The 26,455-nt window shown below is 46.2% G+C and overlaps 1 protein-coding gene across 1 annotated transcript in view; it reads left to right on the forward strand.

Annotated features, from left to right (window-relative positions):
* Window positions 1-22,060: 22,060 nt before the first annotated feature.
* The window catches only part of cntn5 (contactin 5), a gene marked incomplete at its 3' end in the record, with an annotated part of 350,866 nt that continues 346,471 nt past the window's right edge, over window positions 22,061-26,455 (forward strand). The window contains exon 1 of the mRNA XM_080731735.1: window positions 22,061-22,155. The remainder of the gene's footprint in view (window positions 22,156-26,455) is intronic.

The raw sequence follows: 26,455 nt of genomic DNA on the forward strand, positions 1-26,455 counted from the left end.
GGCCCGCAAGGGACTGACTACGAGGCGTTGGTGGAGGCCTTGACGGACAGGCACCAGCTGGGGGTGGCGCGCGCCTTGGTCACTGTGCGAGGAGGGCGGGTTCCTATTCGCCTCTGTAATCCCTTTCCCTATAGTGTCACCGTGGGACGGTACCAGAAGCTGGGGAAATTGTATCCGGTCCAGGATGCTGATGTCCGGGGGGACCGGGACCTGAGTCTGTCCATGTCTGCGGATGGCCTGGTGGAGGTCGCCCTGGTGAGTGCCACGGAGGACGGACCCGTGCGCACTCTGTCCCAGGAGCTCCAGGGGCTCGCCGATCGAACTGATCTACCCCAGGGGGAACAAGAGGAACTGCAGGCTATGCTGACGAAGTGGGAGAAGGTGTTTGCTGTACATGACGAGGATTTTGGACAGACGGAGGCAGTACAACACCAGATCCATACCGCTGACGCTGCGCCTATACGTGAGCGACACCGGCCGCTGCCGCCCGCCATGTATAAAGAGATGAAGATCTTGCTAAGTGACATGATGGACAAGGGAGTGATCACTGAGAGCTGTAGCCCGTGGGCCGCGCCGATCGTTCTGGTGAAGAAAAAAGATGGCAGCTGGAGGTTCTGTGTCGACTACCGTAAGCTGAATGCAGTAACGCACAAGGACGCGTTTCCCCTGCCGCGCATTGAAGAGACGTTGACGAGCTTGACTAAGGCCCAGTGGTTCTCGACTCTTGACTTAGCCAGTGGATATTGGCAGGTGAGCATGGATCCACGGGATCAAGAAAAAACTGCCTTTACGACCCCTTTGGGGTTATTTGAGTTTAAACGAATGCCCTTTGGGCTGTGTAATGCGCCAGCCACATTTCAGAGACTTATGCAACACTGTTTAAGTGGCCAAGTGGCCGAGTCTTTATTAGTTTATTTAGATGATATTATTATATACTCCCCTGATTTCTCTTCTCATCTACAGCACCTGGATCGCGTGTTCCAGCGGTTATGGAAACACGGGCTTAAACTGCGCCTGGACAAATGTAAGCTGCTACAACGTGAGGTGAAGTTTCTGGGCCACGTCGTGGACCGAGAAGGAGTGCGGCCGGACCCAGACAAATTGGTGGCAGTCCGGGGGTGGGCCACTCCAACGACGGTACGGGAGGTTCGTGCGTTCTTGGGCCTCGCAGGTTATTACCGCCGGTTTGTGGAGGGCTTTGCTGCCATTGCACGGCCACTAAATAACCTGTTAATTGGGATCTCCGTTGATAATAAGTCCTCACAGCAGCTGATTAGGTGGACCACTGAATGTCAAAATTCATTTAATGCGTTAAAGAGTGCCCTCACTCAAGCTCCTGTACTGGCGTATGCGGACTATGATCAACCTTTTGTGGTTTATACAGATGCGAGTAACCAAGGCCTGGGCGCTGTGTTGGCTCAAATGCAAGATGGGAGAGAACGAGTTATTGCTTATGCAAGCCGCAGTTTGCACCCCACTGAACAAAATGATGCTAATTATAGTTCCTTTAAACTAGAATTATTGGCTCTTAAATGGGCTGTCACGGAAAAGTTTAAGGATTATTTGGCTGGAGCTCATTTCACGATTTTCACAGACAATAACCCGGTGGCGCATCTCCAGACAGCTCGACTAGGAGCCATAGAGCAGCGTTGGGCGGCGCAACTGGCGTCGTTCACGTTCGATATCAAGTACCGCCCAGGAAAAAATAATGCTAACGCTGATGCCTTGTCCAGGTTCCCCGTACAGCCTACGACAGTTGCGGCGGTGGAGCTGACGCCTGCAGCCACGAACAGCCTTGGTGAGTGGCAGAGCGCGCAGAGACAGGACAAGGATATCCAAATGGTGATGCGGTGCGTAGAGAGGGGCACGCACCCCACCTTGACGGAGAAGAGGAATTGGACGAGAGGGGCGGTCCAGTTATTACGGCAGTGGACGAGGCTGCGCGTGGAAGGGGGGGTATTGTATCGTCATGTGACTGACCCTTATACCCAAGAAGAATACTTACAGATTGTTTGTCCCAATTCCAGGCAGGAGGAGACGTGGAGAGAGATGCATGTGGCCGCTGCGCACGCTGGTGTGGATAGGACTCTAGCACAGCTCCGCAGACGATTCTATTGGCACGGCATGGAGGGGGAGGCACGTCGCTATCATCAGGGGTGCGTTAATTGTGGCTTACAGAAAACTAGGATGGAGCCTAGGGCTCCTTTACAGCCGTTTGAAGTTTCCTACCCTCTAGAAGTGGTGGCGATTGATTTTCTCACGTTGGGGCGACCAGCAGACCCCTGTCAGAATATCCTTGTAGCAACTGATTTATTCACTAAATATAGTTGGGCTATTCCGACACGTGATCAAACTGCTCAGACCACTGTCCGTGCGCTATGGACCCATGTAATCCAGCCTTTCGGTTGTCCAGCTCGTTTTCACTCGGACAGGGGGGCCAACTTCGAGTCCGCCCTTATGCAACAATTATGTAATAATTATGGTATTACCAAGAGCCGTACGACGCCCTATTATCCGGCCGGAAATGGTGGCGCGGAACGATTTAATCAAACGTTACTTAATCTGTTACGTTCTTTGGATGCTGACAAGCACGGCCGATGGCCTGAGCATCTCCCCGAACTGGTTCACGCTTATAATAACACTCCCCACAGTGCCACTGGCTATGCCCCAACGTTTCTGATGTTTGGTCGCCATCTGCGACGCCCCGTAGATGTAGAGCTAGGAGTGCAAGCTCAGCAAAATAGGCTTACTGTAGGAGACTGGGTCCATGATCACAGACGGAAACTAAATGACGCTTATCGTACTGCAGGGCATAGGATGGGAGGTATGGCCGAGCAGAGAAAGCGCATGTATGACAAACGGGCGGGTATCCCACCGTTGGTACCGGGTGAGCGAGTGTGGGTGAGGAATCGGAACAGACAAGGCCAAGGGAAGCTGGCTTCATGGTGGGACCCCGAGCCGTTTGTAGTAGTGGGCACGGTAGGAGATGCGGGGGTGGTGTATAGGATTCGACCAGAGAAGGGAGGGCGGGATCGAACGGTGCACCGAAACGCTTTGCAAGTCTGTATAGCGCCTCGGGAGCTGGGTGGAAGCGTTGAGCCGGTGTCTCAACCACCAGCGACTGGACCAGTCTGGAGGCAGTGTTATGGGTTCTTCCCCACGGCTCTGCGCCGTTCGGGGAGAGTAAATTTGGGACAGCCACCACAGCGGTATAGTCCGGGTTAAGCTATAGCTGCAGGGACTGCCAGCGATTTAAGTAGGGGGGAGTGTGAGGGGGTGGAAGACAGCGTTATTCTTTTTTTTCGTTAAAATGTATTTCTTTGGAAACTCTTGTGTTTTATTATTATTTCTGTTAAGTGAATGCTATTTTATATGTTTCCCTTATTATACATTTACTTATTTGCTTGTGTTAATAACGTTATTTTTCCCTACATGAAACTCCCCTTCTGATATATGTGTGTGTGAAGAGCCTGATAGGTTAACCAGCGGCCGCTACTCGGCCAATGAGAAGAGACTGACGTCATGCCCGGCCAATGAGAGGCTAGTGTCGGGCAGGGGGCGGCCTTTATAAGTGGGACTCTGTCACTCTGTTACTGAACGTGAAAGGAGGAGGACGTGTGTGTGAGGCAGGTGAACAGGCAGAGGTGACCAGTGTTATGAGGGACTGAGGACAGACACAGGAGGGCATGAGCCGTGAGCCCTACCTAGAACTATTGATGATGAACTTGAGTGAGCTCCACAGTGCAACGCAGTGAGTCAGACAACACGGTGGCCCAGCAAAACCGGTGAAGTTCCCGCGGACCATCTATCCTGACCAGGCGAGCCGAGACGAGCCGCTCTATCCGAGCTGACTAGAGGGGTCGCAGTGGTGACAGTGGTGTCGTGCGCAATACCCGCACAGGCAGCCATTGGCTGCCTCCGTGTGAGTAGAGAATCTGTGCACCATTTGTCTCTTCAAGCCACTGACCTGAGTTATGCCAATAAGTTAAAGTATACAAGGATACTGGCCTATTTTCCTTGTTCGCAGATACGAAGGCCTGAGACGTAGATGTTACTGAAGAGTTGCTGTGTCCCTCTACACGTCTTGTCGTCTTGGTTGTGATCTTATTGTTGGTTGTTTTTAGGTTTTTTAGTTAGAAGCGCTATTTAGGAGTGTTAGGGTTTTATTTGTGTTTTGAATGGTTTTATGGCGTATAGAAGCCCCTGTATTTTAGATAATAAAGAACTTGTTATACCTTTGGAAATACTGTGTCCGGCTCCTTCTCTCCTGGGTTTATATTGCTCTGAACACCTGAAAAACGTACCTGTGTGTCTTAAAAGGGTTATTATTATATATCTCCTTTTCCTCTTTTATAGAGGTGGCGTTGTCGGAAGTCTTATAATTATATATGGAAATGCTAATGATAATACTGAAATAATACACTTGAATCAAAAGGTGTGTACTATAATTATTTATTTGCAAATCCAAGAAAGTAAGGTGTTGACAAAGAGTGCCAGTTTATTCTGGCTGTTAATGTGAGTCTGGCCACTCTTACATCTATATGCCCATATACTGTATGGAGATCTCTGTATCTGCCCATATGCCCATATATGGAGTTCTCAGTCTTATGCCCATATACGGAGATATTTGTCGGGTCGAGGCAAGGCCCGGCACTGCAGTGATGTCACAATGAGTCAGCGCTTGCGCCCGGCACTGCAGTGATGTCACAATGACCGATTTTGCGCCGATTTCCTCCGGAACAGCCTGATGTCAACAATCAGCCCCGCATAAGGAGATTCCGAACGTTTCGCGCCGGTTAGGGAAAACCGCGCGTCGGGTCGGGTCGAGGCCCGGCACTGCACTCCGTGCCGCGGCGGGGAGCGCGCGTGCCGAATCTGAAGCCGGTGGGACGAACGGTTCTCGAGATACGCGGATTACAAACACACACGCAGAGACTTCTCGCATTTATAGATAGATATGTACAGCTCTCCTTTGTAGCCAAAGGCTGAATGGTCCTCATTCCTCTGTAGTTGGACATTAGGTGCGGAAGGCGGCCTCAGCCAGAAGTTGGTCTCTGTGTCAAACACTCTGACTCTTTTTCCGTCTGTGTTTCCCCCGACCACAAACATTTTGGTTCCGATGGCGATAGCAGAGTGCCAGGCTGAAGCACCTGGCAGATTTCCCCCGGGGATAATTACAGTCCAGACCATCGTGCTGGTGTCCAACTTGTAGATGTTGTTGTCGTCGTAGCCTTCTCCCCCATAGATGTACATGACCTCCCCAATGGCACAGGCCGAGTGGCCGCCCCTCAGCTTTGGAACGGTCCCAGAAACCTCTGGCTTGAACCACCTGTGAGTGCAGACATCAAACGTGTGCAGCTTGTTCTTGTAAATGTATGCCTTATTGCCTGATCTTAAATTCTCTGCGAATCCTTCGCAGACATAGACAATGTCTTCTATCAGCACGGCGTTGTGGCGGTACCACCCGGTACCGCCACAACGACTTTTTCCTTTTCTATTCGCCACTGGGGGTAACGTGGTCCAGCACAAAGTGACTGTATTTAAGATGTTCACGGGGTTCTGGTCCACGGTGAACACAGAGGAGCCTCCAAAGATGTAGATGTCTTTCCTCACCGATACCACAGCAACACCTTGGGACCTGTGTCGTAGTGCTATGGCACCTGAAGGTAGCTTCTGGTGCACTGTCCAGTGCAGCATGTCAGAAATCAGTCACAGCTGATCACAGTGAAGCATTCATTCGTAAGGGAATGGAACTCAATTGTGCACTATGACTTATAATGGTACAGCGGCACGAATGTCAAGTGATGTCTGGCCAATCCGTGAAGTCTATGAATTGGTTTGGCCAATCAGCTAAGTCAGACTTCCCTATTTTAATGGCGGTATTGGGCGCCGTGCTAAGGAGATTCCGCCTAACCACTAACGTTTTGGAAGCGTGAATAATTATCATCTGGTTATTATGCCAACTCAAACATAATGGTCAAACTCGTTCTTAGCCCCAGCCACACTGCTTACTCTTTCTCTCCCGCGGTGTGGTTCATTGTGCGCTCAGCGGCTGAAGAAGTTTACATGGGCGTGTTTCGGCCGATACTATAAACTACCAATCAAAGTGGCGGCTGTTATTCCCTTTAAGAGCATAAGAACTGGCATAAAAGCCGTGCAAATTTTGAAAAGTGATCCCAAACTGGCAAATATATGTGCTGATCCCCCTCTTTTCTCTTTCAGACGCTCCAGAAGCCTCAGAGACCGTCTAGTCCACTCGGACATGAATGCAACCTCTCCCCCGTCCTGGCTCCCTGAACCTCCCCAAGGTTTTTACAAATGTGGCAACCGTGCCCAATACAAAATTCTTTACTTGTTCACGCACTGGCAAAAAAAATCAAATATCTTCATTCATTAACTGTAATTCCACTCACGTGGTCTACATGCTCAAATGTCCTTGTGGACTCGCTTACATTGGCCAAACCAAGAGACCACTAAAAATACGAATTGGTGAACACAAAATAGCCATTCGCACCAAAATTTAGAATATGCCTGGCTAGGCAGGCACTACATACAAGCCAATCATGGTATGGCTCCCCAGCCCCCCTTAAGTTTTGGGGAATAGAAAGAATCGCTGCCCCACCTCGGGGAGGTAAAATAATAAATAATCTACTTTGTAGAGAAGCATTGTGGATTAACAACCTTCACACCTTAGAACCTAATGGCCTAAATGAAGAACTAAGCTTATCATGCTTTTTATAGACGGTCCCTGAGGCATTCTCCCTGTACTCTGTATGTGTTCTTCTGTATGCATTATATATTTTTAAAACTTTTCTTTTTTGGTCTAACATTACTGGCCCCTATGAATGTACATGCACTTTGTTTTCTTATCTCTTCTTTATGTATTTGTTTATTTAATCATTATGCCTGAGACTGACGTGCAGCACCTGGTGCCAGAGAGCCAACAGCCATTGGTTTATTGAGAGCTCCGCCCTCTCCTGCCTCTGTTTAAATGCACCTCTTTGTTTGCTGCCAGCCTGTCGCTCAGGTCTCTTATGAAGATGCACTAGCAGTAGCATTGAAACGTTAGTCAATTTTTTCTATACTCAGTGGCACCTGAATAAAAGGTTAGAACTGTAGGAGCTGCTCCAGTGTCTCTCTCTTCTGCATACATATGTCCCTGCTCCCGTGTTGCACCAGACTAGCCGTGTTGGCTGAGGCGCGCTGTAGAACCCCTTTGTTCTCAATTGTTTTGAGGTCCTGTGTTGCTGTTGTGCATGCAGCACAGGAAATTCAAATCTTTTTCCGTAAAAATTGGCACCATCTTGTCCATCTATAGGTTAACATTTGCTTGTTATGGAGGTGTTGAAAAAATAAAGTGCCCCTTTAGACAAAATAATCAGCCCCCCTGCTGATTATTCCCTGGAGCTACTGTACCACCTGTTGACTGGAGCCAGCAGGGGTGTCACAAGGGGGGGGGGGGGGGAGTGGGACTGAGTTACTAGGGCCCAAGGTGGAGGGGCCTTAATTATTTTATACTTTAGCTATTGAAAAATAGCAGATATACTGCGAGCTTGTAGATCTGCTATTTTTGAAAAGTCATGAAAATGTGTGCAAATCTTATATGTATTTTTAAAGCGAACAATTGTAACTACGATTTTTCTTCTGAGGGGTCCCTGGAATTAAATATTTTGAGATGGGGGTCAGTGGCCAAATACATATCATTTTGGGGGTCCTTCACATGAAAGTTTGAGCACCATCACTGACATACTGTAGAAACATGGGTTTTTCCAAAAAACTTTAGAGGGATTTGAAATATTCAAAGACTTGTTCACGATTTTTCAAAAATAGCAGATCTACAAGCTCGCAGCGCGGCACTCGGTGCCGCGCCGTGAGCTTGCAGATCTGCTATTCCTCAATAGTTAAAGTACCCAGGGCCCAGAGTTTGGTGCGACACCCCTGTTCCCTGGAGCTATCGCCTGTTGACTGGAGCCAGTCACAACATGGGATCCCCCAGTCCCAACAACCATTAAACATCTCATCAAATATGGCTGCAAAGCAGACCTATTGCATGTCACACTGTTCTCTGAGGTCTCAGAATCTCAACTGCTCTGATATTTGCTTTGTGGAGCAGATGGAGAGGTGTGCGGAAATATCAGCCAGGGACATCTGGTGGCGTTGAAGATGAGGAGGAAGAAGGCGATACATTCAATACTATTTATTTTGTTTGGATGTTGATAATTGCTCTAAATTTCTTGTTTTCTTATTTATTGCTACTACAATGAAGCTGAAATTAATCTGTGACTATTTTTCATGATGATTTAAACCTTTACATAATGTATGCAAATGAAACAGTCTAAGATCATTTCTCTTAGTTGAAAGAAACAAGTAGTCTTTTTTTGCATAATATGCACATCATGATGATGTGGAAAGGTTGCCTGACTGCACCATGGTGATAGATACATTTCTGGACATCACAAAAATCAACTTTGATCAACTTTCAAATTTAAAGCTATACTGTGTAAGTTGCTCAACTAGTGGTCAGAGCTGTATAGCAAACCGCGGTCGCGTCCGCGTCTTTCGGCCGTTTTTCGCCGCGGACCGGGCCTCTCACCACCACGTCCGCCTGCAGCTCGCCGAGATCTATCTTTAGATGGGTCCCTGATTCCTGTGCGTTCAGGCATTCCGGAGAAATAGACTCCTTCACCCGAGTATATGTTGTTGTTATGTTGAGGCAAGCTACTTCCTGAGAAGTCAGCAAGCTGTGATTGGCCGGCAGTGTATAACCCTCGCTGTGATTGGCCGGTAGTGTATGATGACGTAATTTTGCCGCGAAATCCGGTCCCCGTCAGAATCATAGAAAACATATTTACAGAAGGCTTTAGGGGATGAAATTCACGGAGCGGGTGTTCTAAAACTTTAGCGATTTAACATTTAGGACAATTTTAAGATTTGTTTTATAAAAAGAAGTTACATGGTATAACTTTAATAATGTTACATTACAGCCATTTCCATTTGACTTAAAGTTTCTTCATGGAACCCCAATGATGAAACCCCAATCGCTCGACAGGTCCTCTGGATACCCAAACTTTGATTGGCTCCCACAAAGTTTCTCAGGGGAGTTGGATTGGAACTAATTGAAAGTTGTTAGTAGATACCTTTATTTAGTGAAAATAGATTTTTCGTTTATGGCGGCAACAATTTGCATAAAAATGGTAGATGGAACATTTTGACAACTTTTTAAATAGTGCATATTTTTTTTTCTTCCTCTTCTTTTTTTTCAAATCAGAAAATTATATTTCTGGGCTGCAATGCTAGCCTGCTTTTAGCAGGAATGTAAAAAGGCACACCCGGATGGAGAGGACTTGAAAAAGGAGGAGCCAATTCCGAATTCCTGCTTAACATGAAAAAGGAGGTTGTGCCCCTGGAGGGAAAAAAATGATTATTGCGACCGTCAGGTCGCAGTTTACTATCAAAACCTCCACCGGCCGTCCGTCCGTCCGTCGGTCACACGTCACACGTCACACCTTTGCTGCTCATATCTCCGCATCAGTATGACATCACACTGCTGACATCAGTATGACATCGGCAGCCATAGTTACACCTGGAATGTTGAATCTCCATATATGGAGATAACCTACGCATCACACAAAGTCTGACCTCACCAGCCCATACTTGGGCATGGACGACTTATATCTCCATATACGGAGATGGCCATATATGGAGATACGATGACATCACAGAGTCCACAGCTGATGATGTGGCGTGATGTCATACAATACACAAACAAGCCCTATATAAAGGGGCAATTCTCACCAGGGAAGAGAGCATTCCCCACTAGCTGAGTATCTTAAGATGGTTGGATGTGATGATAAGCTATAAGCTTAGTTGATCCTGGCGATAAGGTCTGAGTCGAGGAATGCTCTCTTCCCTGGTGAGAATTTCCCCTTTATATATATGCAGACATAAGTTGCTCATGCCCAAATATGGGCTGGTGAGGTCAGACTTAGTGTGATGCGTAGGTTATCTCCATATATGGAGATTCAACTTCAATGAGTAACCATGGCAAATCACACCGTACACAAATGACCCTTATATTAGACCGGCATTATCTACCGACAGCTGCTATAAGCCAACCCTGGCGATAAGGTCTGAGTCGAAGAAATGCTTCTTTCCTGGCAAGAAATGCTTCTTTCCTGGCAAGAATTGCCCCTTTATACTGTAGGGCTCGTTTGTGTATTGTATGACATCACGCCACATCATCGGCTGAGGACTGTGTGATGTCATCATATCTCCATATATGGAGACATAAGTTGCTCATGCCCAAATATGGGCTGGTGAGGTCAGACTTAGTGTGATGCGTAGGTTATCTCCATATATGGAGATTCAACTTCAATGAGTAACCATGGCAAATCACACCGTACACAAATGACCCTTATATAAGACCGGCATTATCTACCGACAGCTGCTATAAGCCAACCCTGGCGATAAGGTCTGAGTCGAAGAAATGCTTCTTTCCTGGCAAGAATTGCCCCTTTATACTGTAGGGCTCGTTTGTGTATTGTATGACATCACGCCACATCATCGGCTGAGGACTGTGTGATGTCATCATATCTCCATATATGGAGACATAAGTTGCTCATGCCCAAATATGGGCTGGTGAGGTCAGACTTAGTGTGATGCGTAGGTTATCTCCATATATGGGCATAAAAGGGATTCTGTTAGCTGTTAGTGATCTCCATATATGGGCATAAAAGGGATGCTGTTAGGGATCTCCATATATGGGCATAAAAGGGATTCTGTTAGGGATCTCCATATATGGGCATGAAAGGGATTCTGTTAGGGATCTCCATATATGGGCATAAAAGGGATTGTATCCCAGATGATGCCCTGTTAGGAGATCCACACTAACAGAATCCATATATGGTCCTACCGACAGCTGCTATAAGCCAACCCTGGCGATAAGGTCTGAGTCGAAGAAATGCTTCTTTCCTGGCAAGAATTGCCCCTTTATACTGTAGGGCTCGTTTGTGTATTGTATGACATCACGCCACATCATCGGCTGAGGACTGTGTGATGTCATCATATCTCCATATATGGAGACATAAGTTGCTCATGCCCAAATATGGGCTGGTGAGGTCAGACTTAGTGTGATGCGTAGGTTATCTCCATATATGGAGATTCAACTTCAATGAGTAACCATGGCAAACTGTCAACTGCCCGTATGTCTTGATAAGTGGTAAAACAAACTTTTGGCCTATTTGTGGAGATAAGCGACCAACGGTCGCTTATCTCCCGATTAGGGAGTCTTACTGGTTATTAATAATTATTAAGGATCCTGGATGGCTTGATTATAGGCTTAAAATACTTGATATAAATGTTTTTGTAAAACCATTGCTATGGCCTATATTCTGGTGGGTAACAGGAAGGGTGGGATAGGACCTAGGGAAAACTGGGCACATCGGAAGAGTGGGCACTAGGGTATGTGTGTAGGCACCAAAAGCTGAGTGGGCACCAGACCTCGGAAAAGTGAGAAATCCAGGCACCAAAACAGGAATACTTTGAAGTCTGGCATGCATAATAATGGAATGAAAGATTATTATGGGCAGTGTGATGCCACTCTGTATTGGTAGTCTTCCAAGGCATGGTGCCCACTCGTCTCCAGTGTCCAGTCTTCCCCCCAAAATGGTGCCTGCCCACCTTCCTGTTTAATTTGGTGTTGCTTGCAAAAAGGAGAACAGTTCAAATTGTTAATTGTAAACTATTCATGCCAGACAGTGACTTCCAACTTCCAAAGGCACACATTTGTAAAGGATATGTTTGTATAGCTAGTAGCTTAGCTACCTATAAGCGTGGACCTCCTCCACAACACACAGGTGACAAATATTGAATGAATATGGGGGCACAGTTTAACGATTGTTTTCTGCTGTAGGCTAGCTATGCACTTACAGTTACTTACATTTAATCTTGGTGAAGAATCAGAATATTGCATATTTGGCCACAAATCTTACATTAGTCACGCTGTTTTGGGGAGGATTTGAGGAGTAGCTGTTAGTTGCGACCGTAAGTTCGAAGTTTAGTATCGAAACCTCCACCGGCCGTCCGTCACGTCCGTCATGTCACACGTCACACCTTTGCCCTGCTCATATCTGGGCTCGTTTGTGTATTGTATGACATCACGCCACATCATCGGCTGAGGACTGTGTGATGTCATCATATCTCCATATATGGAGACATAAGTTGCTCATGCCCAAATATGGGCTGGTGAGGTCAGACTTAGTGTGATGCGTAGGTTATCTCCATATATGGAGATTCAACTTCAATGAGTAACCATGGCAAATCACACCGTACACAAATGACCCTTATATAAGACCGGCATTATCTACCGACAGCTGCTATAAGCCAACCCTGGCGATAAGGTCTGAGTCGAAGAAATGCTTCTTTCCTGGCAAGAATTGCCCCTTTATACTGTAGGGCTCGTTTGTGTATTGTATGACATCACGCCACATCATCGGCTGAGGACTGTGTGATGTCATCATATCTCCATATATGGAGACATAAGTTGCTCATGCCCAAATATGGGCTGGTGAGGTCAGACTTAGTGTGATGCGTAGGTTATCTCCATATATGGAGATTCAACTTCAATGAGTAACCATGGCAAATCACACCGTACACAAATGACCCTTATATAAGACCGGCATTATCTACCGACAGCTGCTATAAGCCAACCCTGGCGATAAGGTCTGAGTCGAAGAAATGCTTCTTTCCTGGCAAGAATTGCCCCTTTATACTGTAGGGCTCGTTTGTGTATTGTATGACATCACGCCACATCATCGGCTGAGGACTGTGTGATGTCATCATATCTCCATATATGGAGACATAAGTTGCTCATGCCCAAATATGGGCTGGTGAGGTCAGACTTAGTGTGATGCGTAGGTTATCTCCATATATGGAGATTCAACTTCAATGAGTAACCATGGCAAACTGTCAACTGCCTGTATGTCTTGATAAGTGGTAAAACAAACTTTTGGCCTATTTGTGGAGATAAGCGACCAACGGTCGCTTATCTCCCGATTAGGGAGTCTTACTGGTTATTAATAATTATTAAGGATCCTGGATGGCTTGATTATAGGCTTAAAATACTTGATATAAATGTTTTTGTAAAACCATTGCTATGGCCTATATTCTGGTGGGTAACAGGAAGGGTGGGATAGGACCTAGGGAAAACTGGGCACATCGGAAGAGTGGGCACTAGGGTATGTGTGTAGGCACCAAAAGCTGAGTGGGCACCAGACCTCGGAAAAGTGAGAAATCCAGGCACCAAAACAGGAATACTTTGAAGTCTGGCATGCATAATAATGGAATGAAAGATTATTATGGGCAGTGTGATGCCACTCTGTATTGGTAGTCTTCCAAGGCATGGTGCCCACTCGTCTCCAGTGTCCAGTCTTCCCCCCAAAATGGTGCCTGCCCACCTTCCTGTTTAATTTGGTGTTGCTTGCAAAAAGGAGAACAGTTCAAATTGTTAATTGTAAACTATTCATGCCAGACAGTGACTTCCAACTTCCAAAGGCACACATTTGTAAAGGATATGTTTGTATAGCTAGTAGCTTAGCTACCTATAAGCGTGGACCTCCTCCACAACACACAGGTGACAAATATTGAATGAATATGGGGGCACAGTTTAACGATTGTTTTCTGCTGTAGGCTAGCTATGCACTTACAGTTACTTACATTTAATCTTGGTGAAGAATCAGAATATTGCATATTTGGCCGCAAATCTTACATTAGTCACGCTGTTTTGGGGAGGATTTGAGGAGTAGCTGTTAGTTGCGACCGTAAGTTCGCAGTTTAGTATCAAAACCTCCACCGGCCGTCCGTCACGTCCGTCACGTCACACGTCACACGTCACACCTTTGCCCTGCTCATATCTGGGCTTGTTTGTGTATTGTATGACATCACGCCACATCATCGGCTGAGGACTGTGTGATGTCATCATATCTCCATATATGGAGACATAAGTTGCTCATGCCCAAATATGGGCTGGTGAGGTCAGACTTAGTGTGATGCGTAGGTTATCTCCATATATGGAGATTCAACTTCAATGAGTAACCATGGCAAATCACACCGTACACAAATGACCCTTATATAAGACCGGCATTATCTACCGACAGCTGCTATAAGCCAACCCTGGCGATAAGGTCTGAGTCGAAGAAATGCTTCTTTCCTGGCAAGAATTGCCCCTTTATACTGTAGGGCTCGTTTGTGTATTGTATGACATCACGCCACATCATCGGCTGAGGACTGTGTGATGTCATCATATCTCCATATATGGAGACATAAGTTGCTCATGCCCAAATATGGGCTGGTGAGGTCAGACTAAGTGTGATGCGTAGGTTATCTCCATATATGGAGATTCAACTTCAATGAGTAACCATGGCAAACTGTCAACTGCCCGTATGTCTTGATAATTGGTAAAACAAACTTTTGGCCTATTTGTGGATTAGGGAGTCTTACTGGTATCAAAACCTCCACCGGCCGTCCGTCCGTCCGTCCGTCCGTCGGTCACACTTCACACGTCACACCTTTGCCCTGCTCATATCTCCGCATCAGTATGACATCACACTGCTTGGTGTGTGCCGTCAGGGTCATTTGTGTACGGTGTGATGTCATACTGATGTCAGCAGTGTGATGTCATACTGATGTCAGCAGCTATGTCTCTATATATGGAGTTATATGTTGTTCGTGTCCAAATATGGGGCTTGTGAGGTCAGACTTAGTGAGATTTGTCGGTTATCTCCATATATGGAGGGAGAACCAGCTTATGAGCCGATGAGTTGTGTCAGAGTCGAGATCCTGCTTGCATCTAATCTGTCGGTAGATAATGCCGGTCTTATATAAGGGTCATTTGTGTACGGTGTGATGTCATACTGATGTCAGCAGTGTGATGTCATACTGATGTCAGCAGCTATGTCTCTATATATGGAGTTATATGTTGTTCGTGTCCAAATATGGGGCTTGTGAGGTCAGACTTAGTGAGATTCGTTGGTTATCTCCATATATGGAGGGATGTGTTGGTTATCTCCATTTATGGAGATTCAACCTTCAACGATTTTGACATCTTGTTACTAATCTGTCGGTAGATAATGCCGGTCTTATATAAGGGTCATTTGTGTACGGTGTGATGTCATACTGATGTCAGCAGTGTGACAGGATTAGGGATTAGGGAGTCTTACTGGTTATTATTCCACCGCCTGTCTGTCTGTCTGTCCGTCAGTCTGTCTGTCACGTCACGTCACACTTTTGCCCTACTCATATCTCCGCCATCGTTGCCCCTATCCATGTGAAATTTTCCACACACACTCCTTGTCTGCCAATCCACAACCTCCACCCTTCCAGGGACCCCCGCAGCTCCAGGGACCCCCAGGGACCCCCGCCAAAAAGCTAAAAAACTACCAAATGACGCCCCCAAATCGGCTGCTCACCGTGTTGCTCTGCCACAGACAAAGAGATGTCTACACACATCTCATCAACATGGATCTCCTCTTTTCTCACATGCACCGGCCTCAGAACCGGCCTCATGGTGGCGCTAGAAGAGGGCTTCTAGCGCCACCATGAGGCTGGTTATTGCAAAACACATTTACAGACACAGATCCTACAATTTGTGCCCTAAAATCATACAATTCGCTACACAGTATGTCTACACTCATCTCATCAACATGGATCTGTCCCATATAGCGCCACCATCAGGCCAATTTATTTAACACATTTTTGGACCTAAAATCACGCTGCGACCTGGCGGTCGCTTATCTCCCGATTAGGGAGTCTTACTGGTTATTATTACTTATCTTTTTTTCACTCTTAGAATTTTTATCCCACGATTTTTGCAACCCATTTTTCACCCAGTGCCAATTGCCTATGTAATCCTGGGCTCTCCCTCTGCCGCGCCTGGGGAGACAACGGACTGACCTCATGCTTCCTTCAATGCATGAGTAGTCCAAGTTGTTTCTTTTCACCTGACAGGGGGGATTTCCCCGGGATGGACGTAGCGCGTGGAATGAACACGTTATTCCAACCAGTTCCTTTCCCCTCCATCAAGCACCCCGGCTGGCCAGGGGGAGGCATTATTGAGACCAGGATTACTGCATGTTTTTGTGAGGGTATCAACCCTAGGAAACACGGGGAGAACATGCAAACTCCACACAGAAAGGCCCTAACGCCGACCCCACCTAGGGTGTGGGCGCTGATGACGCGGAGGGAGAAACACGCCCCCAGCACCCACAGTGTCCCCCGGCGGGAATCGGACCCAGGACCTTCTAGCTGTGAGGCGAAGCGCTAACCACTGCACCACCGTGCCCCCATTATTATTATTTATCTTAACCGAATGGTTTCCCAGACTGAATTGAGATGGGCAAACAATTCATCCCCTGGGACATGGGACTTGGAAATGCTGTTCCTTCTGTCCTGTAGTGCATGGCTACCCATTACACAATTTACCTTTTTGTACAGTAGTAAACACATTAACAGTGGTTCGCAACCCTGTGTGTGGAGACCAGGAGCCAATATCTATTCCTTTGTGTAAAATAATTGCATCCATCTTGCAGCCCAAGGGTCTAAATTAATCCCAGTGCAGACTAGAAAAGAATACAAAGCAAATACCTAGTCTGGTCCCACAGGCTGAACAACCACTTCTACACCAATACTAGCCTATATTACAAAAATGTCACGGTTTTTGAGACAAGACACTTAAAGGTGCTGTAAGTGATCTTTTTTGTTTGCTATACTGTGATAGTAATCATTAGTGTGTGTGCTCTCAACCAATTTGGGTTGAGAGCTGCTAGGTTGAGAACCACTGTACCTTACTTGGGTTTTACTGTACCGTTGTATTGCTTTTATTTTGTAGTAACATTTCTAATGCTTCCTGTTTTCCTTCTTTCCTGTTACTGCCTGTCTTGTGTCGCTCAGAAGAATTAAGGCTGGCCAATATATCGAAAAATGATCGATATCGAGGTATCAACATGCGAGGTATACATATCAACGAAGACGGCTTGAAATGAGGCATTGGTGTATACGTGTCAAATGAATTAACAGGCACACTATGCATGCACGTAGCAGTAGCACATGCAAAAAAGCAGTCCATCTGTAACCAGGTGTGGTTAATTCAATAAAGAAAATGGAAATAAGGCATTTATTGTCTTTATTCTATGTGTACTGTGCAGTGTGCATGCATGGATATGCTATTCATGATATGGGTTAGGCAGGCAGTGGATCTAAAGCACATTAAAAAACTTATAATAAAATAGTTTTTACTAATATTGTGACTCGTGAGTAATATCGATATAAGGTATTCAACGTATTCGAAGGTTTTCCTAATATCGCCCAGCCTGACTCAGAATTATCCAATATATATAGGCTACCCTTTGATTACCTACTTCTCCACCTGTGTCTAGTTAGTCTCTGTATCCCCTCTATGTTTGTTATTATCTGCCAATTTGTCATAGGCCATGTTGTAATGTAGGTTGTTGCTTGTGAGTTAGTCAGTCGTTTGATTTGGATTCCCTGTATTCATCTTATAGTTGGTTGCCATATCCTAGTTTGTTTCCTAGGACTATACTAACTTGACTCCTCCTTTTGGTTATTAAATCCTCTTCAAGTTGGACTGTACTGCCTCTGTCTTGTAAGCACATCTTTTACAGGTCTCCCGGTCTCTACACTCTCCAGCTCTTTACACAAATTCCAGCCAATCAGGAGAGGGAACCCATTTATATTAGCTTCAATTCTCTATGGCAGGGGTCTTCAACAGAGGGTCCGGGACCCCTAGGGGGTCCTCAGAGTTACTACAAGGGGTCCTCCAAATCTTCCAATCCTTTTTATATTAACAACTTGAACCCTAGTGTCCATATTCTGAGAACTGTAGCCAAATTTTCGGCAAAAAGGTTTGGTGTAGAGGGGAGAAAGAGCAGACTAAGTACAGAGTGAAAGGTCAAGTTGGTTAAATATCTGAAAACACAAATTGACATGAAGCCAAAATACACTGATTGTGCTGTCAAACGTTGAAACTATATGGAATCTATGAACAGGTGGTGGGGGTCCCTGCTTCATCTCTCTCTCAACTAAGGGGTCCTTGGCCTGAAAATGAAGACCCCTGCTCTTTAGTATTCCAGTTCTGATTGTGTCTGTCTGATAATTTTTGTTTTGTTTAGGCTCACTTCCAAATTCCAATTTCACTTGTTTAGCCTATCCTGTATGAGTGCTCTTCTGGTTGGATGAAAGTGGTATCCCGAACTGAAAATGTAGGCTATTATCTGTGTACTAAAGAGCTGGAGGGAAGGTGATCCCAACACAATAGCCTACTAATGTTATACAATGATTGCTATTATAGTGCTATTTAACACTTATTTTAACACAAAGTAGGCCTATCACTCACACCCCCTTTAACAATTTTGCTGCCATTTTTTTTTAAACAATATGTTTATTTTTATTTTTTACATTCAAAACAACCCACACATCACAACAAAAGCAAAGCTCAGAAAAAATAAACAAACAAAAAACCCCACAAAAAACAAAAACACAAAGAATACAAAATAATCATAACACAAAGAGCACGCACATCACATCCATTCATAAGCCACAAGGCCATACAAATGACCGTAGAGAGAAAACAAAACAAAGAAAAGAAACAATCACCCCACTCCTGGTTCCTCCATCAGATAGGAAAGGTCATTTCCCTTAACATACTGAATAAAACTTCCCCATATTTTCTCAAATATCTCTTGTTTGTTTTTGAGAGTGTATGTAATTCTTTCTAAAGGAAGGCATAAAGACAGTTCCTTAAACCACTGAGCGATGCTAGGTTTCCCTGTCTTTTTCCATGAAATGGCGATAACCCTTTTGGCTTGTAGGAACCCAAGATCCAGAAATTTTATCTCGCAGTTTTTTATCTTATGGTCGATTGGGTAAAGGCCAAGCAAGAAGAGTTTTGGATCAAGCTCAATGTTAATAAGTAGTATCCGTTGTAACTCCTTCCTAACCTCCTCCCAGAACTCCTTTATTCTTGGACATGCCCACAAACAATGGAACAGAGTGCCTTTATCATTGTTACATCTGTTACAAGTGTCTGGGATATTAGAATCAAATTTGTTTATTTTTTCTGGCGTGATGTACACCCTCATCAGCCAATTATATTGCAGCAATTTTAAACGAGTATTACTAGTCTGTGCCTGAGCCTCCTCACAGGCTGTGTTAAACTCATCCATTGTTAGCTCCCCTTGTAAATCAGAATTCCAGGCATTAAATCTAGATTCAGATGTTTCGGGAGAGAAGTCCACCAGGAGAGTATAAAACCCAGATATGATGCCCCTTTCAAAGGGATTCCTGATGAGAGCTCTTTCTATTATCGACAGAGGAGGAATCGTCAGAGACTGTGCTTGTTTAACCTTTATAAAGTCCCTGAGTTGGAAAACTTTAAACAGATGTGTTCTAGGAGTTTTAAATTTAGCCATAAGTTCTTCAAATGAAAGCAGAGTCTTATTTTTGCCAAAAACATCTTTTAGTTGTTTGATTCCTTTTCCAGCCCAAAGCTTAAAACCTCCATCTGCCCTACCCGGGGTAAATGCCTCATTCCCCCAAATCGGTTTTGCTGCCATTTTAAACATAGCTGTAGTAAGCAGCTGCCAAATTGTCCTTACCTTTTAACGTGGGCACGCGCACGCATCGTGCACAATCTGTGCGCGACTCATCTAGTAGACGTGTAGACTCGGTGACAGCTTTCGAATAAAAAAACCCCCATTTAAATAGACATATCTGTTGCCACGCTGTATCCCTGCTTATCTGCTAGTGTTTACATGAAAAAACATTGAAAAAAGCCAGCTATGCGCTATGGTAACACGTGGACACGTTCGCGCACATAGCAGACGATATGTGCGCAGATCATATGCCAGGCGGGTAGAGGAATCAAACAGCTACAAAATAAAATAAAAACGCGTGAAAAAATACCATTCTATGGCCATGCAGTCAGCTCACTTGTTTACAATGAAAAGCTATGCGAACGGAGCTGCGACTGGACGTCAGACCGGATATGGAAACCTAGATCCGGTCCAAACGGGAAATACGACCGGATACAGTTAGGGGGCGGGCCTAAAGTCTCTGAAACGGCTATATACAGCGATCATACTTTTAATCGTTTCATAATGATTAAAGCGAATTAAATTTCCGGGAACGACGGGCATCGCAGAGAGGTACAGCGGGAAATCTCCGGTTTCGACGGGGATCGCAGAGTATGAGTTAAGTTAAAATGACCAAACTCATTTTTACCTCAACGTTTGCTGTTCAAAACTTCTGTCCAAACAGCAGGTTGGTTCACAGAAGAACAATCTCCATCATAACGTTGTTTCACAGAGGGTCCTATCAATAATGGTTAGGCTAATAGATTCATTGGTTAATGATGGTTAATTGATTAATTGCCTAATAATGGTGTCCGAGAGTGGAGGGATAGGCTATAAATGGATGGGTAGCTAGACTACATTTTCCATCCATTTTTGGAACACACTTTTGACAACATTTTGAGTCTCAACGTGTGGTCAGGGGACCACCACAGGTCCAAATGGACTACTCTAAGAGAGTAGGCTACAAAATTAACCAGATATAGCCTATTATAGCCTATTGGGCTACACTGTTACATTTACACTATTAAATGAACTGTGTAGATTAAAGTCATTTGCATTTGCTTAGTGGATTTGATTATTAGGCCTATAACAATACACACTATCCACTTCAGCCCTGCATACATTTCGGCCATTTGAAAGCCGATCTACATGCTGTGCACAATACATTTTGACATGTGAAATGGGACATTTTGCACAATGGGTAGGCCTACTTTTACATTTTGGTACTTTAAGTACATTTTCATACAAATACTTGTGTAGGCTACTTTCACTCAAGTAGGCCTACATTTTTTATTCCGGACTTCAACTACATTGACGAGTATTTCTACATGTGAGTAGGCCTACTTTTTCCACCACTGTCCATTTGTTACACTCTTACAGACCTGTAGGCTAAGGGTCCATGATTTGGACCCTCCGGTGGGCCCCGGGCCCCCTGGACCAGGCGTTGAGAAGCAGTGGTGCAGGCCAGTGGTTCTCAACCCTTTCAGGCCGCAACCCCAAAATAATCATATTTTGCTCCGCTCCGCTCCCCTACCCCCCCCCCCCCCCACCCACCCTGACAAGCACTAGAAGTTGAGATTTTGTATAACACGGTTCTATTGTGAAAATAGCAGATCTACGGCTATTTTCACAATTTCTGCCTCTAATATTTGACAATTGGCCAATGTTTAATTTTGTCATTTTAGAGGTACAGTATTAAAACGAGCTTAAAAAAAATGTGCATACCCACTGTCCACTTAAACTTTGTTTACTGTTGAGTGAGAAAATAATGTTGCACATTCAGTTAATCATCTGATTAACTGAATGTGCAAAAAAAATAATAATAATAATTTGGGGACCCCCCTGGGGAGTCCTGACCCACAGGTTGAGAACCACTGGTGTAGGCTTTCTTACTGATGATGGCCGGGGATGCTGAGCAGCGCCGCAGAGCAGAGCCCAGGCAGGCAGCCTGCACGGCGAGGAGAGAGAGAGAGAGAGAGAGAGAGAGAGAGAGAGAGAGAGAGAGAGAGAGAGAGCAGAGGACCACATTGTCATCACTGTCTGCTGCTGACAGACAGACTCACCAACAGCTCTGAGCCCACGACGACTGAAACCCACACCGCAGGGTTTCTAAAATAAATAAAAGAAGTGGAAAGCCCAAGGTGAAGTAGTGGACATCTTATTCATTTTATTTGTTTTGTTTATTTGTAAATGACCCGCACAACAAGCTGCGCTCATCGGGGAGGTATAGCCAGCCTGACAGAGTCCGTGCGGTTTATTGACCACATCTAGACGCACATTGGAGCTCACTGGCTGGATAACATTATAACGCCGTATTAAAGTACCTTTCATTCCGCTATTCGGAGGAGGGCGAGTCGAGCGGCACCAGCCAGCCCAGCCGGCCCGGGTCCTCGATCGTTCCGGTCCACGGGGTGCGTGGCGTGTGTGTGTGTGTGTTTGGCGTGCGGAGGAGACTGAGAAAGAAGTGATCCTACGGAACGATCCCGTTCCCAGACAGACGATCCTCTTTGCCGTGAGTAGCCCTATAACTACTTTTGATCCATCTCTGAAGAAGTGATAATCTTGTGCGTTTTTTGACATGGTGTGGCTGTGAACGAACGCGCAGGCTGGTGCAGGGGACATAGAATAGAAGTTGTGTGTGGGCTATTTACTATAGAACACATCGTGATAATAAAACCGTGCAGCATCATCACGAGGATAAATCTCAAGTACTATCACAGTAGACTTGCTAAATCTAGGGCTTTGCCTTTGTTCCACTCGATCTGGTTGAGGTCTAAAGATGTAGCCTATCTAGGCTATAAGGCTATTTGTGTGGCTGTTAATTCTACAAAAGTCTTCATCAATATAGCCTACATTTCTGTCACTGTCGGGCAGAAACCTCGTATCTCCAATAGTTTCAAGTTTGTATGTTTTTTTCACCAAGTAGGGGAGAACCGGGTCCAACGGCGCACGTTTTTCTAATTCCCTCCCTGCACCGAGATTAATTAATCTTAAACAACCTTACTTTCTTGTGAACAAGATACACTTGTCTTCTAACATTATCCGCTGTTTTTTTCAATTTTGGTGAAACAAAACAGGCGCAATCAGCAAATAACGCGACCTCGCGCCGACTTCCTCATCTCAAGTCTTGCGGGGCAAGAAGCGCACCCAGGATGGACATACGGCGCACTGCGTCCCCTAGCGACGCTATCTATGCTGCATGCTTGGATACAACCTCCTAATAAGCCACGAGGTCATCTAACGCTTATTGATGCATGAGGAAATTACCATATCTATTGTCAAATAGCCTACAGTTATCATGTTAATGTCATCATTGTCTGAAATTACCATAATTCTCACCTTTGAGAAGGGTTTCACATCATGTCCACTCCACCACTCCATATCCAGATGGTTCATTAGCCTACATCAATGTCAGCTGTGGTTCCTTATCATTACATCATTGTCAGCTGTAACTTAAGTCAGTGTTTCTCAACATGAGGTCCGGGGACCACCAATGGCTATTGAGGGGGCTCCAGGGGGTCCCCATCAAATATTAGGCTTAAACATCTCAGAAGATTAGAAAAATTATTCTAGATAGGCTAAGCAGAATGACTGTTCTGATTATAGTTCTCTCTACCAGCATTGATTAAGCAATAAAACATTCTCTTAGGCAGAGACAACATGTAGGCCTAATAAAAAGGACCAGACCAGACTTGATATGAATACAAAAATGTTCACATTTTGATTTTATTCACAGATATAGGCAACTGGACATTTAATGATTGTCAAAAGTGCAGTTTAAACCCCCAAACCTTTTGCAAACAAACAAGATAAGAACAACACTATATCCTGTTATGAGGTAACTTTGCATGGCTTAGGCCTATAGGCCACAACTTCATGTAAACAATAAACTGGTGGTCCCCACCATCAGTGTGTGTAGTAAAAGGTGCCACTTAAATGGTTTTTTATGTCCATGTGACAGTGCAAATATTCTGCTGATAAACATAGCAGTCTGACCCACTCCATCCCCCTATTGGCCGGTCATTTTAGACCAGGGGTCTTCGTTTTCAGGTCACAGACCTCTTAGTTGAGAGAGAGATGGAGCAGGGACCCCTACAACCCATATATTCCATATAGTTTCGTTTGACAGCACAGTCATCAATGTATTTTGGGTTCATGTAAATTTGTATTTTCAGATATTTAACCACTTGAACAGTCAATTCTTAATGAACTTGAACTTTCACTCTGTAGGCTACTTGGTCTGCTCTTTTCCCCCCCTTTTCCATCAAAAAAGCTGGACAACATAGCCTACCATGTAACAAGAAACAATGTAGGCTATTAAACTGTCTAATTTTTAATTAGTAGTTAGTAGGGTTAGTAGGGTTACACCAGTGATTGTTGTTCAGGGTTAGTAGGGTTAGTAGGGTTAGTTAGGGTTAGTTAGGGTTAGTAGGGTTAGTAGGGTTAGACCAGAGTGATTGTTGTTCAGGGTTAGGGTTAGTAGGGTTTAGAAAAATTAGAAAAATTAGCCTAGATAGGCTAAGCAGAATGACTGTTCTGATTATATGCTCAGAATGACTGTTCTGAGCATTAATGTGTCCATGTGACAGTGCAAAAAATAAATAAAAGTTATACAAATTCAAGGACAACATTCTAAATTGCCATGTGTCAAAGACACAGCAAACAGTAACTCGAAAGGCTTATACAAAAGTGTGTGTGGTGTGTGTGTGTGTGCGTGCGTGCATGCGGGCTTGCGTGTGTGGTGTGTGTGTGTGTGTGTGTGTGTGTGCGTGCGTGCATGCGGGCGTGCATGTGTGCGTGTGCGTGTAGGCCTAAAGCACAATCTCCTGAATCGCCTTGGATAAAGGCACTATATAAAAGCACCTTTTAAACATTGTAACAACTGAACAAGAAAAATAAAGGAAGCCTAGCCCAACAATGAACATTCAACTCACACCTGTGTTAAGTGAGCGGTGCTGATGCTGACAATGGACCCAAATGAAATCACAGGTTAGGGTTAGAACGGAAACAGCAGCTTAATCAAAGTCCTCACATTTGAGACAGACATAACGCTGCTCCTGGTCGGTGCATACTTCATGGGCCCACTCCCCACAGACAGTGCAGGCTACCCAAGTCTGTGGCCTACTCAAGTAGTCCTGTTCGCCACACACAGGACATTCTGTATCATCACCCTCCTCTTCCTCTTCATCATCATGGGCAGGCGTAGCGGCAGCAGCAGACCTTTTTCTTACCTTTGAAGGCACTGCAGACTGCTTGCCTACAGTAGACCTTTTGCCAGCCTTGCCAGTAGACTTGGGGGCAGCCGTAGGCTTGGACGGGTTCAGCTTTCGCTTAGCTTTCGACATCGAGACCCGTTTTTCCTCCTCCAAGGCTGCTTTCACAGGGGTGTCTGTTAGAATGGCAGAAGACCTTTTTCTTCCTCTTGTCTGCTGCTTCCTCGGTCCAGCCTTCGGTAGAGGTCTGAGTAACTCCGGACTGAAACCGGTTGCCTCTGGACTAGCGTTGCGTTGGGCTGAGTGATCCTGAGGCGCAGCGTGGACCTGAGCAGTGACAACCAGACGAGCTCCATGGACTTGAGTAGGAGCCTGAGACTGCTCTACAGCCTCAGGGCTCAGAGCCACAAACTCCTCCCGATCAGGTGGTGCTGTGGTTTGGTGAAGTTGAGCCGTTGCTTCCTGCAAAGCTAGAAGTTGGGAGGAGATGGCCAGCAGTGTAGCGTGGAGCTGTGCAGTGGCATTTAGCTGCTGGGTAGCATGAGGTTGACTGGTACTGGCTTGTAGAGTGGCTTGGATCTGCTCGTTGGTGGCTAGCAGCACAGCGTGGACTTGAGCAGCGGTGAGAGAAGCAGAGTGGGCAGCGGTGGCAGGGTGGACAGGTGTGCCAGCAGAGTGGGCAGCGGTGGCAGGGTGGACAGGTGTGCCAGCAGAGTGGGCAGCGGTGGCAGGGTGGACAGGTGTGCCAGCAGAGTGGGCAGCGGTGGCAGCAGAGTGGGCACCGGTGGTACGGTGGACATTGGTGGCAGCGGAGTGGGCAGCGGTGGCAGCAGAGTGGGCACCGGTGGTACGGTGGACATTGGTGGCAGCGGAGTGGGCAGCGGTGGCAGCAGAGTGGGCACCGGTGGTACGGTGGACATTGGTGGCAGCGGAGTGGGCAGCGGTGGCAGCAGAGTGGGCACCGGTGGTACGGTGGACATTGGTGGCAGCGGAGTGGGCAGCGGTGGCAGCAGAGTGGGCACCGGTGGTACGGTGGACATTGGTGGCAGCGGAGTGGGCAGCGGTGGCAGCAGAGTGGGCACCGGTGGTACGGTGGACATTGGTGGCAGCGGAGTGGGCAGCGGTGGCAGCAGAGTGGGCACCGGTGGTACGGTGGACATTGGTGGCAGCGGAGTGGGCAGCGGTGGCAGCAGAGTGGGCACCGGTGGTACGGTGGACATTGGTGGCAGCGGAGTGGGCAGCGGTGGCAGCAGAGTGGGCACCGGTGGTACGGTGGACATTGGTGGCAGCGGAGTGGGCAGCGGTGGCAGCAGAGTGGACAGCGGTGGCAGCGTGGACAGGAGACTGCTCGTCCTGAGCATCCTCAGTCTGAGCCTCAAAAGCCACAGGCGTCAGCACCAGCCAGTCGTCGTCCGGAGCAGGTGGAGCGTCGTCCGGAGCAGGTGGAGCGTCGTCCGGAGCAGGTGGAGCGTCGTCCGGAGCAGGTGGAGCTGGTCTGTCTGTAACATAGGCCGGGGCAAAATCTCTGTCACCAAAAATGTCTGGGTTAAATGGCCAAATCCCGGTGCACTTGAAGCCAGCCACGATGTTTGACGGTGT

This window comes from Nannobrachium achirus (assembly GCF_963921795.1).
Source record: "Nannobrachium achirus genome assembly, chromosome: 8".
Lineage (NCBI taxonomy): Eukaryota > Metazoa > Chordata > Actinopteri > Myctophiformes > Myctophidae > Nannobrachium > Nannobrachium achirus.